At 59.8% G+C, this 13,834-nt stretch overlaps 1 non-coding gene across 1 annotated transcript; it reads right to left on the reverse strand.

Moving 5' to 3' along the window:
- Positions 1–2,782: 2,782 nt before the first annotated feature.
- LOC131870653 (5S ribosomal RNA) lies at positions 2,783–2,901 on the reverse strand. The gene has a single exon (XR_009368958.1). It is a non-coding gene; the product is annotated as a 5S ribosomal RNA (ribosomal RNA).
- Positions 2,902–13,834: the final 10,933 nt, after the last annotated feature.

Raw genomic sequence — 13,834 nt, forward strand, 5'->3', positions numbered from 1 at the left:
TCACTATCTTTCAAAACGGAAATTTTAAAATCTCCTTTTTTTTTTGCCTTTTCTGGAAATTAGTGAAGGCAGCGCATCAAAGGTGCGCACCTCGCTGCCCACCTTGGTGTGCTCTGAGGTGCGCACCCGGGAGCGCTACGAAGTGTGCTCCAAGGTGCGGCGTGCACGTTGTCGGAGCCCGGTTTGCCCCGGGTGCGCACCTCGCCTGCACCTTGGCCGGGGTGGGCACCTTGGCTGGGTTTGCCCAGGGTGCGCTCCGAAGCGGGGTTACTGGAGCGCCCCCTCTTTTTTTGTCAGAGCGTTTGGTGGGGTTTCTCGCATTGGCTCTTCCCAGGCCCGGTTGTTGGGTGCGCTCCCACCCTGGCGCGCGCGAAGTTGGAAGTTGGGTTAATTGCCCGGGCGCGCACCTTCGCCAGGGTGGGCACCTTGGTGCGCACACCTTGGCTGGGCTGCGCACCAGGGCGGGCTCAAGATGGCACCAGCATTCCCTTTTTCTCACTATCTTTCAAAACGGAAATTTTAAAATCTCGTTTTTTTTTTGCCTTTTATGGAAATTAGTGAAGGCATCGCATCAAAGGTGCGCACCTCGCTGCCCACCTTGGTGTGCTCCGAGGTGCCCACCACGGTGCGCAACGCCGGTGCGAACCCGGGAGCGCCCCGATGTGTGCTCCAAGGTGCGGCGTGCACGAAGTCGGACCCCGGTTTGCCCCGGGTGCGCACCTCGCGTGCACCTTGGTGCGCACACCTTGGCTGGGTTGCGCGGCCTGGTGGGCACCATGGTGCGCACCAAGGAGCGCTCCGAAGTGTGCTCCAAGGTGCGGCGTGCACGAAGTCGGAGCCCGGTTTGCCCCGGGTACGCACCTCGCGTGCACCTTCGCCGGGGTGGGCACCTCGGCTGGGTTGCGCGCCCTGGTGCGCACCAAGGAGCGCTCCGAAGTGTGCTCCAAGGTGCGGCGTGCACGAAGTCGGAGCCCGGTTTGCCCCGGGTGCGCACCTTCGCCGCGGTGCGCACCATGGCGTGCACGAAGTCGGAGCCCGGTTTGCCCCGGGTGCGCACCTCGCGTGCACCTTCGGCGGGGTTGCGCGCCCTGGTGGGCACCATGGTGCGCACCAAGGAGCGCTCCGAAGTGTGCTCCAAGGTGCGGCGTGCACGAAGTCGGAGCCCGGTTTGCCCCGGGTGCGCACCTCGCGTGCACCTTCGGCGGGGTTGCGCGCCCTGGTGGGCACCATGGTGCGCACCAAGGAGCGCTCCGAAGTGTGCTCCAAGGTGCGGCGTGCACGAAGTCGGAGCCCGGTTTGCCCCGGGTGCGCACCTCACGTGCACCTTCGCCGCGGTGGGCACCATGGCGTGCACGAAGTCGGAGCCCGGTTTGCCCCGGGTGCGCACCTCGCGTGCACCTTCGCCGGGGTGGGCACCTCGGCTGGGTTGCGCGCCCTGGTGCGCACCAAGGAGCGCTCCGAAGTGTGCTCCAAGGTGCGGCGTGCACGAAGTCGGAGCCCGGTTTGCCCCGGGTGCGCACCTCGCGTGCACCTTCGCCAGGGTGGGCACCTCGGTGCGCACACCTTCTCAATGTTTTCTTGCCTTTTCTGGAAATTGGTGAAGGCAGCGCATCAAAGGTGCGCACCTCGGTGTGCTCCGAGGTGCGAACCCGAGAGCGCTCCGAGGTGCCCACGAAGTCGAAAGTCGGGTTAATTGCATTGTTTTCCCCGGGTGCGCTCCGAGGTGCGCAACATCGGCGCGCACCAAGGAGGGCTCCGAAGTGTGCTCCAAGGTGCGCACGATGGCGTGCACCTCTGGTGCGCACGATTCGGAGCTCGGTTTGACCGGGGTGCGCACACCTTGGCTGGGTTGCGCACCTTTTGTGCGCTCCAAGGTGCGCACGAAGTCGGAGCTCGGTTTGCCCCGGGTGCGCACCTTCGCCAGGGTGCGCACCTTGATGCGCACGCCTTGGCTGGGCTGCGCACCTTGGTGGGCGCCATGGTGCGCACCTTTCGTGCGCTCCAAGGTGCGCACGAAGTCGGAGCTCGGTTTGCCCCGGGTGCGCACCTTGGTGGGCGCCATGGTGCACTCCGAGGTGCCCAAGATTGGTGCGCACCAAGGAGCGCTCCGAAGTGCGCTCCAAGGTGCGCGCGAAGTCGAAAGTTGGGTTAATTGTCCGGTTTGCCTCGGGTGCGCACCTTGCGTGCACCTTCGCCAGGGTGGGCGCCTTGGTGCGCACACCTTGGCTGGGCTGCGCACACCTTGGCACCCGCGTTTCCTTCATTTTAAATTTTTTTTTTTTACAATCTCTCAAGTGGGAAATTCTATAATCTCAACTTTTTTTGCCTTTTCAGGAAACTTTTGAATGGAGCGCATCATTGGTGCGCTCCGAAGTGTGCTCCAAAGCTCTCTCCAGCTGCGTGCACCTGCCCCGGCCGCGCACCCGGTCCCGCCCAGCTTCGCTCACCTGTCCCGGGCGTCTGGTGCGGAACCTTAGAGTAAGAAACATCACCGTGCACCTTGGCCAACGTGCGCGACTCGACCGAGCGCGCACTGGCCGAGGTGCACACCGATTTCACCTGGGTGCGCGCGCAGCACCTCGGGCGCACCGGGGTGCGCGCACAACGCCCGGGTTGCACCGTGGCCTGTGTGCTCGGGGCGCCTCGGGTGCGCGCTCGGTGTCGCCCCCGCGCGCGCGGTAGTGCGGGCAGCGCACCCCGGCCCGGCCCGGCCCCGACGAGAACGCAAACGGGCAAAAGGTTTATTCAAATAGCATTGCGACGCCCGGCGAAAAACTAAAAAAGGGTGCAACACCGGGACTTCCCGGGAGGTCACCCATCCCAGTACTACTCCGGCCCAAGCGCGCTTAACTGCGGAGTTCTGATGGGATCCGGTGCACTAATGCTGGTATGATCGCACCCGTTATGAGCTTGTCGCAGTGTGTACTTAGCAAACCGCGACCCACGTGCGAATCCACCCCGGCCACCCACCCCCGTCGAGGTGCACACCCTCCCTCGCGAAGTGCGCCCCGTTCGCCAAGTGTGAGCCCTGCCCGGGTGCGCGCACCTTGCTAGGGCGTCGGGTGTGCACCCGGCCCGGCCTACGTGCGTGCACCTGGAGGGGGCGTCGTGTGCGTGCAGTGTCCCGTCTGCAACGCGGTGCCCACACACCACCTCGGGCGCAACGACCTGCGCTCACATGTGGGCCGAGTGCACCTTGGTGCATGTTCGGGGCGCCTCGGGTGCACGCTCGATCTTGCCCCGGTGCACCAAGGCGCTCGGTTTGCCCCGGGTGCGCACTTGGTGCAAGGTGGGCACCCAAAATAGGGATCAAGCACCAAAACACAAGTTTCGGGATGCAAAATGGGACCCAAGGACCACAAATGCGTTCCAAGACCCATGATGGGTCCACGAGAACAAAAATGTGTTCCGAGACTTAATAAACAAATATTGGGTTTTAGGAGAAGAAACATGCTCTGATGCCCAAAACGAGAATCGACCCCGAAAAGGCCACAGGCCAAAAGTGGGATGCGAGACAAAAAAAAATGGGACCCGAGGACCAAAATTGGGTTCCCAGGTCGAAGACAGGGCAACCGGACAAGAAACGACCTCTAAGGCTCGAAATGAGTCCCGACGACTAAAACTTGACAAGAAGCACCCATCAGGCACCCAACTCGACACCCATGGGATGCCGACCCACCCGGGCTTCCACCTAGCACACCTTGGCACCCACCCACCCTCGCACCCAACCTCGCACCCAACTTAGCACCTTTGAACCCACATTGGCACTCACCCTGACCCTGGCACCTTGGAACCCACATTGGCACTCACCTTGACCCTGGCACCCACCTTTGCACTCACCTTGGGACCCACCCTGGCTCCCACCTCGGCACCCACCCAGACACCCACCTTGGTTCCTTGGCACCCACCTTGGATCCTTGGCACCCACCCCGACACCCACCTTGGCACGCAACTTGGCTACTTGCCACCCACCTTGGCTCCTTGACGCCCACCCCGACAACCACCCCGTGACCTACCCTGGCTAGGGTTGGTGCACACCCACCCTGGTGCCCACCTTGGCACCCACCCTATGACCCACCTTGGCACGCACCTTAGTACCCACCCCGTTACCCACCCTAGGACCCACCCCGTGACCCACCTTGGCCAGGGTGGGTGCACCCACCCTGGTGCCCACCTTGGCACCCACCCATCCTAGCACCCAGCCTGTGACCGGGCTTGGAACCCAACCTTGCACCCGCACCCGTCTTGGCCAGTGTGGGTGCGCACCCATCCTGGCACCCACGTTGTGACACACCCTTTAACCCACGCACCCTAGCACCCACGTTGGCACCCACCTTGGAACCCAACCTAGCAACTTGGCACCCACCCCGTGACCCACCTTGGCATCCACCATAGCAGTCGCCGACTTGGCACCCACCTCGGCACCCACCTTGACACTTGTGGACCCACCTTGCCACTCACCCTAGCATCGACCCATCCTAGCACCCACCCTGGCACCTTTGCACCCTAGCACTCACCCATCCTAGCACCTAACCTGTGACCCACCTTGACACTCACCCTCGCACCCACCTTGGAACCCAACCTAGCACCCACCCACCCTGACACCAACCCTAGCACCTACCCACCCTTGCACCCACCCTGTGACCCATCTTGGCACCCACCCATCCTACCACTCAACCTATCACCCACCTTCTCACCCACCTTGGCATCCACCTTAGCACCCACCCACACTGGCACCTTGGCACCCACCTCGGGCAAGGTGGGTGCACACCCACCCTGGCACCCAATTTAGAACCCACCGAGCATGTTACCCACCTTGGCACCCACATTGCAGCCCACCCTAGTACCCACCCTATGACCCACATTGGCATCCACACCCTAGCACCCAGGCACCTCGACACCCGCCTTGACACCCACCCTAGCACTGAACCTGTGACCCACCTTGGAACTCACCCTAGAACCCACCCACCCTGTGAACCACCTTGGCATCCACCTTAGCACCCACCCACCTTGGCACCCACTCTAGCACTCACCCATCCTAACACCCAACTTGTTACCCACCTTGGCACCCGCCCTCGCGTCCACCTTGAAACCCACCCTAGCACCCACCCACGCAGGAGCCCACCTTGGCACCCAACCTAACACCCACGCATCCTGGCACCCAACTTGTGACCCACCTTGGAACCCACCCTAGTACCCACCTTTGAACCCACTATATCACCAACCCACCTTGGCACCCACCCTATGACCCTCTTTGGAATCCACCCTAGCACGCACCCACCCTGGCACCCACCATGGAGCGCACCCTAGCACCCACCCACCTCGGCACGCACCTCAACACCCACCTTGGTGTGCGCACTGCGCCAACCTCTCAAAGACCCTATGTGGTGCGCTCCAAAGTGTACACCTTTGGTGCGCTCCAAGGTGCGCACCTTTGGTGCACACCGAGGTGCACACCAAAGTGTGCACCGAGGTGAGCACCAAAGTGCACTCCAGGGTGCACACCAAGGCGTGCACCTTTGGTGCGGTCAATGCAAACGAATTCGGAAGTTGGGGTCGATGTCCTAATCGCTGCTGCAGACTACACGTATGAGAATCGGACAAATAGCTTTATATAGGGGAGGTGTTGCGTTTGATGGGTCGACTCCCCTGGTTGTGTGCACTGCACCAACTTCAAAGACCCTGTCTTGTTTAAGAAGTCAAAAGTTGGGGTGGATGTCCTAATCATTGCTGCAGTCTACGCATGTATGAGAATCAGACAAATAGCTTATATAGGGGAGGTGTTGCATTCGGTGGGTTGACTCCCCTGGTTGTGCGCACTGCGCCAACCTCAAAGACCCCGCATAGCAGAAGAAGTCGGAAGTCGGATTTTGGTGAGCACCAAGGCGTGCACCTTTGGTGCGGTCAACGCAGACGAATTCAGAAGTTGGGGTGGATGTCCTAATCGTTGTTGCAGGCTACACATGTATGAGAATCAGACAAATAGCTTATATAGGGGAGGTGTTGGGTTTGATGGGTCAACTCCCTTGGTTGTGCGCATTACGCCAACCTCAAAGACCTTGTTTTCGTTAAGAAGTCAAAAGTTGGGGTCAATGTCCTAATGGCTCCTGCAGGCTACACATGTATGAGAATCGGACAAATAGCTTATATAGGGGAGGTGTTGGGTTTGATGGGTCGACTCCCCTGGTTGTGCGCATTACGTCAACCTCAAAGACCTTGTTTTCGTTAAGAAGTCAAAAGTTGGGGTCGATGTCCTAATTGCTCCTGTAGACTACACATGTATGAGAATCAGACAAATAGCTTATATAGGGGAGGTGTTGGGTTTGATGGGTTGACTCCCCTAGTTGTTCGCATTACACCAACCTCAAAGACCTTGTTTTCGTTTAGAAGCCGAAAGTTGGGGTCGATGTCCTAATTGCTCCTGCAGGCTACGCATGTATGAGAATCAGACAAATAGCTTATATAGGGGAGGTGTTGGGTTTGATGGGTCGACTCCCCTGGTTGTGCGCATTGCGCCAACCTCAAAGACCCTGCATTGCGGATGAAGTCGAAAGTCAGAGTTTGGTGTGCTACAAGGTGTGGTCGAAGGTGCTCACCTAGGTGTGCACCTTTGGAGCACAGGAAAAGTGCCCTCCAAAAGTGCGCACCTTTGGAGTGCACAAAAGTGCCCTCCAAAAGTGCGCACCTTTGGAGCGCAGAAAAGTGCCCTCCAAAAAGTGCCCTCCAAAAGTGCGCACCTTTGGAGCGCAGAAAAGTGCCCTCCAAAAAGTGCCCTCCAAAAGTGCGCACCTTTGGAGCGCAGAAAAGTGCCCTCCAAAAAGTGCCCTCCAAAAGTGCGCACCTTTGGAGCGCAGAAAAGTGCCCTCCAAAAAGTGCCCTCCAAAAGTGCGCACCTTTGGAGCGCAGAAAAGTGCCCTCCAAAAAGTGCCCTCCAAAAGTGCGCACCTTTGGAGCGCAGAAAAGTGCCCTCCAAAAAGTGCCCTCCAAAAGTGCGCACCTTTGGAGCGCAGAAAAGTGCCCTCCAAAAAGTGCCCTCCAAAAGTGCGCACCTTTGGAGCGCAGAAAAGTGCCCTCCAAAAAGTGCCCTCCAAAAGTGCGCACCTTTGGAGCGCAGAAAAGTGCCCTCCAAAAGTGCGCACCTTTGGAGCGCACAAAAGTGCCCTCCAAAAGTGCGCACTTTTGGTGCGCACCAAGGCGCTGGTTCGGTCGTTGCAGGCGAGTTCGGAAGTTGGGGTCGATGTCCTGAGCGGAGGTGCAAACTACACAGGTGTCGGAATCGGACAAATAGCTTATATAGGGGAGGTGTATGCTTCGATGGGTCGACTCCCCAGGTTGAGCGCACCGCGCCAACCTCAAAGACCCTACGGTATGGATGAAGTCGGAAGTTGGGTCCGATGACCGATTCGATTAGTAGGTATGCTCATGAGGTCGGAATTTGGGTCCGATGACCTGCCATGTGCAGGAAGGCGAATGTTGACACTGTGCGTTGCAAGGTGCACACCAAGGCGCTGGTGCGGTCTTTTTAGTCGAGTTCGGAAGTTGGGGTCGATGTCCTGATCGGAGGTGCAAGCTACACAGGTGTGGGAATCGGACAAATAGCTTATATAGGGGAGGTGTATGCTTCGTTGGGTCGACTCCCCGGGTTGAGCGCACCGCGCCAACCTCAAAGACCCTACGGTATGGATGAAGTCGGAAGTTGGGTCCGATGACCGATTCGATATGTAGGCATACTCGCGAGGTCGGAATTTGGGTCCGATGACCTGCCACGTGCAGGAAGGCGAATGTTGGCACTGTGCGTTGCAAGGTGCGCACCAAGGCGCTGGTTCGGTCGTTGGAGGCGAGTTCGGAAGTTGGGGTCGATGTCTTGATCGGAGGTGCAAACTACACAGGTGTGGGAATCGGACAAATAGCTTATATAGGGGAGGTGTATGCTTCGTTGGGTCGACTCCCCGGGTTGAGCGCACCGCGCCAACCTCAAAGACCCTACGGTATGGATGAAGTCGGAAGTTGGGTCCGATGACCGATTCGATATGTAGGCATACTCGCGAGGTCGGAATTTGGGTCCGATGACCTGCCATGTGCAGGAAGGCGAATGTTGGGACTGTGCGTCGCAAGGTGCGCACCAAGGCGCTGGTGCCGTCGTTGCAGTCGAGTTCGGAAGTTGGGGTCGATGTCCTGGTCAGAGGTGCAAACTACACAGGTGTGGGAATCGGACAAATAGCTTATATAGGGGAGGTGTATGCTTCGATGGGTCGACTCCCTGGGTTGAGCGCACCGCGCCAACCTCAAAGACCCTACAGTATGGATGAAGTCGGAAGTTGGGTCCGATGACCGATTCGATACGTAGGCATATTGGCGAGGTCTGAATTTGTGTCCGATGACCTGCCATGCGCAGGAAGGCGGAATTTGGGTCCGATGACCGAGTTGATGGCGTGCCATGCGCAGAAAGGCGGAATTTGGGTCCGATGACCGAGTTGATGTTGATGGCCCGCCATGCACAGGAAGGCGGAATTTGGGTCCGATGACCGATTTGAAGGCGTGCCATACGCAAAAAGGCGGAGTTTGGGTCCGATGACCGAGTTGATATTGATGGCCCGCCATGCGCAGGAAGGCGGAATTTGGGTCCGATGACCTGACATACGCATGGAGTCCGACTCGGGGGCCGATGTTCGATTCGATGACTTGCATTGTGGGTAAAGTCGGAAGTTGTGGTCTTTGACCCGATTCGATGACCAGACTTCGGCTGCTTGAGAATCGGACAAATAACTTATATAGGGGAGGTAGTGTTCTCGAGCATCCTCCCCCCGTGCCCGTTTATGTCGATTGATGCTGGTGCTCGACTGGTTGGAGCGCTCGGATGCAAAAATCTTGCACCAGGATTTATCGATTGTGATGGACACGGCAAGTCTCCTGATTGCTATGCAGGAGCTCATCGTGAATCTCTATGCGGCCTTGGTATGGACTCGACCTGCGGAATGGTTCGGCAATGGTAGTCGCTCCAACACGTCCTTGCAATGGCCACAGAGGTGATTCGACTAGAGCTCCAGTCTAGCTTTTGGGTTGCTTGGCGGACTGGTATAGCCGCGATCGAGTTCCGGCCATGAACGTTTTAGATAGCTCTTGGGCTTTCTGGGACGGAAGTCGGAAGTTTGGGCTGTTGTCCGATTTGATGACCATTCTTCGGATGTGTGAGAATCGGACAAATAACTTATATAGGGGACTGTGTTGTCTCACGCAGCCCCCTCCGTGCCCCTCTATCTCGACCGATGTTGGTGCTTGAAAGGGTTGGGATCGCTCGGATTTATAAACGTGCACCACCATTTGTCGAGTGTGAGGGACGCGGCAGGTCTCCTAAATGCTATGCGGGCGCTCTCTGAGAATCTCTATCCGGCCTCGACACAGACTAGTCTTGCTGAATGGTTTGGCACTGGTAGTCGATCCAACACGTCGTTGTTGTGGCCGCCTAGGCGATTCGATTCGAGCCCCCGTCTAGCTTTTGGGTTGCTTGGCGGATTTTGCCCTATCCGCAAGTGAGCTCGGTCCCTAAACGTTCGAGAAACCCGATTGCTATGCGCCGACTCTCTTTCTTGCGAGCCTCCATCTAGCTTTTGGGTCTCTACGGAACGGAAGTCGGAATCTGGGACCGTTGTTTGATTCGACGAGGCAGACTACGGTTGTGCGAGAATCGGACAAATAACTTATATAGGGGAGGTGTTGACTGGAGCATTCTCCCCCGTGCCCCTCTAACTCGACCAATGCTGGCGCTCGAACGGTGGTAGCGCTCGGATTTTCATTGAGCGCCAGCATTGGTCGATTTAGAGGGGCATGCGAGATTCCCGAATGCTATGCGAGGGCTCTAACGGAAATGTCTATTGGTTTCGGTATGGATGCAATTGCGAGTGGTTCGGCAAAGGTAGTCGTTCCGATGCGTCCATGTCGTGGCCAAATCGATAATTCGATTTGAGCCCTCGTATAGCATTTGGGTCTCTCGATGTGATTCCGCATTCCAGTCCCTTTGGGCACTGCTTGAGCCGCATCCCAGGGGGTTCCCTTCCCAATAATCTGCCTCGCAACCCGATTGCTATGCGGTGAGGCTCCTCGGCCGCCTCGGAACTATCTGTGTATCAGACGCATCGCGGGATAAGGGGTTGGCAACGGTAGTCGCCCCAAGCGCGTCCGATGCTTGGACCATTCCGAGGCGGCCCTGAAGCCTCTTCCGTCTAGCCGTTGGGTCCTTCTCGCCGCATCCCTCGCCTCGCACCCCGATTGCTATGCGGTGAGGCTCCTCGGCCGCCTCGGAACTATCTGTGTATCGGACGCGTCGCGGGATAAGGGGTTGTCACTGGTAGTCGCCCCAAGCGCGTCCGATGCTTGGACCATTCCGAGGCGGCCCTGAAGCCTCTTCCGTCTAGCCGTTGGGTCCTTCTCGCCGCATCCCTCGCCTTGCACCCCGATTGCTATGTGGTGAGGCTCCTCGGCCGCCTCGGAACTATCTGTGTATCGGACGCGTCGCGGGATAAGGGGTTGTCACTGGTAGTCGCCCCAAGCGCGTCCGATGCTTGGACCATTCCGAGGCGGCCCTGAAGCCTCTTCCGTCTAGCCGTTGGGTCCTTCTCGCCGCATCCCTCGCCTCGCACCCCGATTGCTATGCGGTGAGGCTCCTCGGCCGCCTCGGAACTATCTGTGTATCGGACGCGTCGCGGGATAAGGGGTTGTCATTGGTAGTCGCCCCAAGCGCGTCCGATGCTTGGACCATTCCGAGGCGGCCCTGAAGCCTCTTCCGTCTAGCCGTTGGGTCCTTCTCGCCGCATCCCTCGCCTCGCACCCCGATTGCTATGCGGTGAGGCTCCTCGGCCGCCTCGGAACTATCTGTGTATCGGACGCGTCGCGGGATAAGGGGTTGTCACTGGTAGTCGCCCCAAGCGCGTCCGATGCTTGGACCATTCCGAGGCGGCCCTGAAGCCTCTTCCGTCTAGCCGTTGGGTCCTTCTCGCCGCATCCCTCGCCTCGCACCCCGATTGCTATGCGGTGAGGCTCCTCGGCCGCCTCGGAACTATCTGTGTATCGGACGCGTCGCGGGATAAGGGGTTGTCACTGGTAGTCGCCCCAAGCGCGTTCGATGCTTGGACCATTCCGAGGCGGCCCTGAAGCCTCTTCCGTCTAGCCGTTGGGTCCTTCTCGCCGCATCCCTCGCCTCGCACCCCGATTGCTATGCGGTGAGGCTCCTCGGCCGCCTTGGAACTATCTGTGTATCGGACGCGTCGCGGGATAAGGGGTTGTCACTGGTAGTCGCCCCAAGCGCGTCCGATGCTTGGACCATTCCGAGGCGGACCCGAAGCCTCTTCCGTCTAGCCGTTGGGTCCTTCTCGCCGCATCCTTCGCCTCGCACCCCGATTGCTATGCGGTGAGGCTCCTCGGCCGCCTCGGAACTATCTGTGTATCGGACGCGTCGCGGGATAAGGGGTTGTCACTGGTAGTCGCCCCAAGCGCGTCCGATGCTTGGACCATTCCGAGGCGGACCCGAAGCCTCTTCCGTCTAGCCGTTGGGTCCTTCTCGCCGCATCCCTCGCCTCGCACCCCGATTGCTATGCGGTGAGGCTCCTCGGCCGCCTTGGAACTATCTGTGTATCGGACGCGTCGCGGGATAAGGGGTTGTCACTGGTAGTCGCCCCAAGCGCGTCCGATGCTTGGACCATTCCGAGGCGGACCCGAAGCCTCTTCCGTCTAGCCGTTGGGTCCTTCTCGCCGCATCCCTCGCCTCGCACCCCGATTGCTATGCGGTGAGGCTCCTCGGCCGCCTTGGAACTATCTGTGTATCGGACGCGTCGCGGGATAAGGGGTTGTCACTGGTAGTCGCCCCAAGCGCGTCCGATGCTTGGACCATTCCGAGGCGGACCCGAAGCCTCTTCCGTCTAGCCGTTGGGTCCTTCTCGCCGCATCCCTCGCCTCGCACCCCGATTGCTATGCGGTGAGGCTCCTCGGCCGCCTTGGAACTATCTGTGTATCGGACGCGTCGCGGGATAAGGGGTTGTCACTGGTAGTCGCCCCAAGCGCGTCCGATGCTTGGACCATTCCGAGGCGGCCCCGAAGCCTCTTCCGTGTAGCCGTTGGGTCCTTCTCGCCGCATCCCTCGCCTCGCACCCCGATTGCTATGCGGTGAGGCTCCTCGGCCGCCTTGGAACTATCTGTGTATCGGACGCGTCGCGGGATAAGGGGTTGTCACTGGTAGTCGCCCCAAGCGCGTCCGATGCTTGGACCATTCCGAGGCGGCCCCGAAGCCTCTTCCGTGTAGCCGTTGGGTCCTTCTCGCCGCATCCCTCGCCTCGCACCCCGATTGCTATGCGGTGAGGCTCCTCGGCCGCCTTGGAACTATCTGTGTATCGGACGCGTCGCGGGATAAGGGGTTGTCACTGGTAGTCGCCCCAAGCGCGTCCGATGCTTGGACCATTCCGAGGCGGACCTGAAGCCTCTTCCCTCTAGCCGTTGGGGCTTTCTCGCCGCATCCCTCGCCTCGCACCCTGATTGCTATGCTGTGAGGCTCCTCGGCCGCCTTGGAACTATCTGTGTATCGGACGCATCGCGGGATAAGGGGTTGGCAGTGGTAGTCGCCCCAAGCGCATCCGATGCTTGGACCATTCCGAGGCGGCCCTGCAGCCTCTTCCGTCTAGCCGTTGGGGCCATCTCGCCGCATCCCCCACCTCGCACCACGATTGCTATGCGGTGAGGCTCCTTGGCCGCCTCGGAACTATCTGTGTATCGGACGCATCGCGGGATAAGGGGTTGTCACTGGTAGTCGCCCCAAGCGCGTCCGATGCTTGGACTATTCCGAGGCGGCCCTGCAGCCTCTTCCGTCTAGCCGTTGGGGCCATCTCGCTGCATCCCCCACCTCCTCGGCCGCCTCGGAACTATCTGTGTATCGGACGCATCGCGGGATAAGGGGTTGGCAGTGGTAGTCGCCCCAAGCGCGTCCGATGCTTGGACTATTCCGAGGCAGCCCTGCAGCCTCTTCCGTCTAGCCTTTGGGGCCATCTCGCCGCATCCCTCGCCTCGCACCCCGATTGCTATGCGGTGAGGCTCCTCGGCCGCCTGGGAACTATCTTCGTATCGGACGCATCGCGGGATAAGGGGTTGTCACTGGTAGTCGCCCCAAGCGCGTCCGATGCTTGGACTATTCCGAGGCGGCCCTGTGGCCTCTTCCGTCTAGCCGTTGGGGCCATCTCGCCGCATCCCCCACCTCGCACCCCGATTGCTATGCGGTGAGGCTCTTCGGCCGCCTTGGAACTATCTTCGTATCGGACGCATCGCGGGATAAGGGGTTGTCACTGGTAGTGGCCCCAAGCGCGTCCGATGCTTGGACTATTCCGAGGCGGCCCTGCAGCCTCTTCCGTCTAGCCGTTGGGGCCATCTCGCCGCATCCCCCACCTCGCACCCCGATTGCTATGCGGTGAGGCTCCTCGGCCGCCTTGGAACTATCTTCGTATCGGACGCATCGCGGGATAAGGGGTTGTCACTGGTAGTCGCCCCAAGCGCGTCCGATGCTTGGACTATTCCGACGCGGCCCTGTGGCCTCTTCCGTCTAGCCGTTGGGGCCATCTCGCCGCATCCCCCACCTCGCACCCCGATTGCTATGCGGTGAGGCTCCTCGGCCGCCTTGGAACCATCTTCGTATCGGACGCATCGCGGGATAGGGGGCTGTCACTGGTAGTCGCCCCAAGCGTGTCCGATGCTTGGACCATTCCTAGGCGGCCCTGAAGCCTCTTCCGTCTAGCCGTTGGGGCCTTCCCGCCCCATCCCTCGCCTCGCACCCCCGATTGCTATGCGGTGAGGCTCCTCG

The sequence above is a fragment of the Cryptomeria japonica genome, unplaced genomic scaffold, assembly GCF_030272615.1.
Source record: "Cryptomeria japonica unplaced genomic scaffold, Sugi_1.0 HiC_scaffold_341, whole genome shotgun sequence".
In the NCBI taxonomy this organism is placed as follows: domain Eukaryota; kingdom Viridiplantae; phylum Streptophyta; class Pinopsida; order Cupressales; family Cupressaceae; genus Cryptomeria; species Cryptomeria japonica.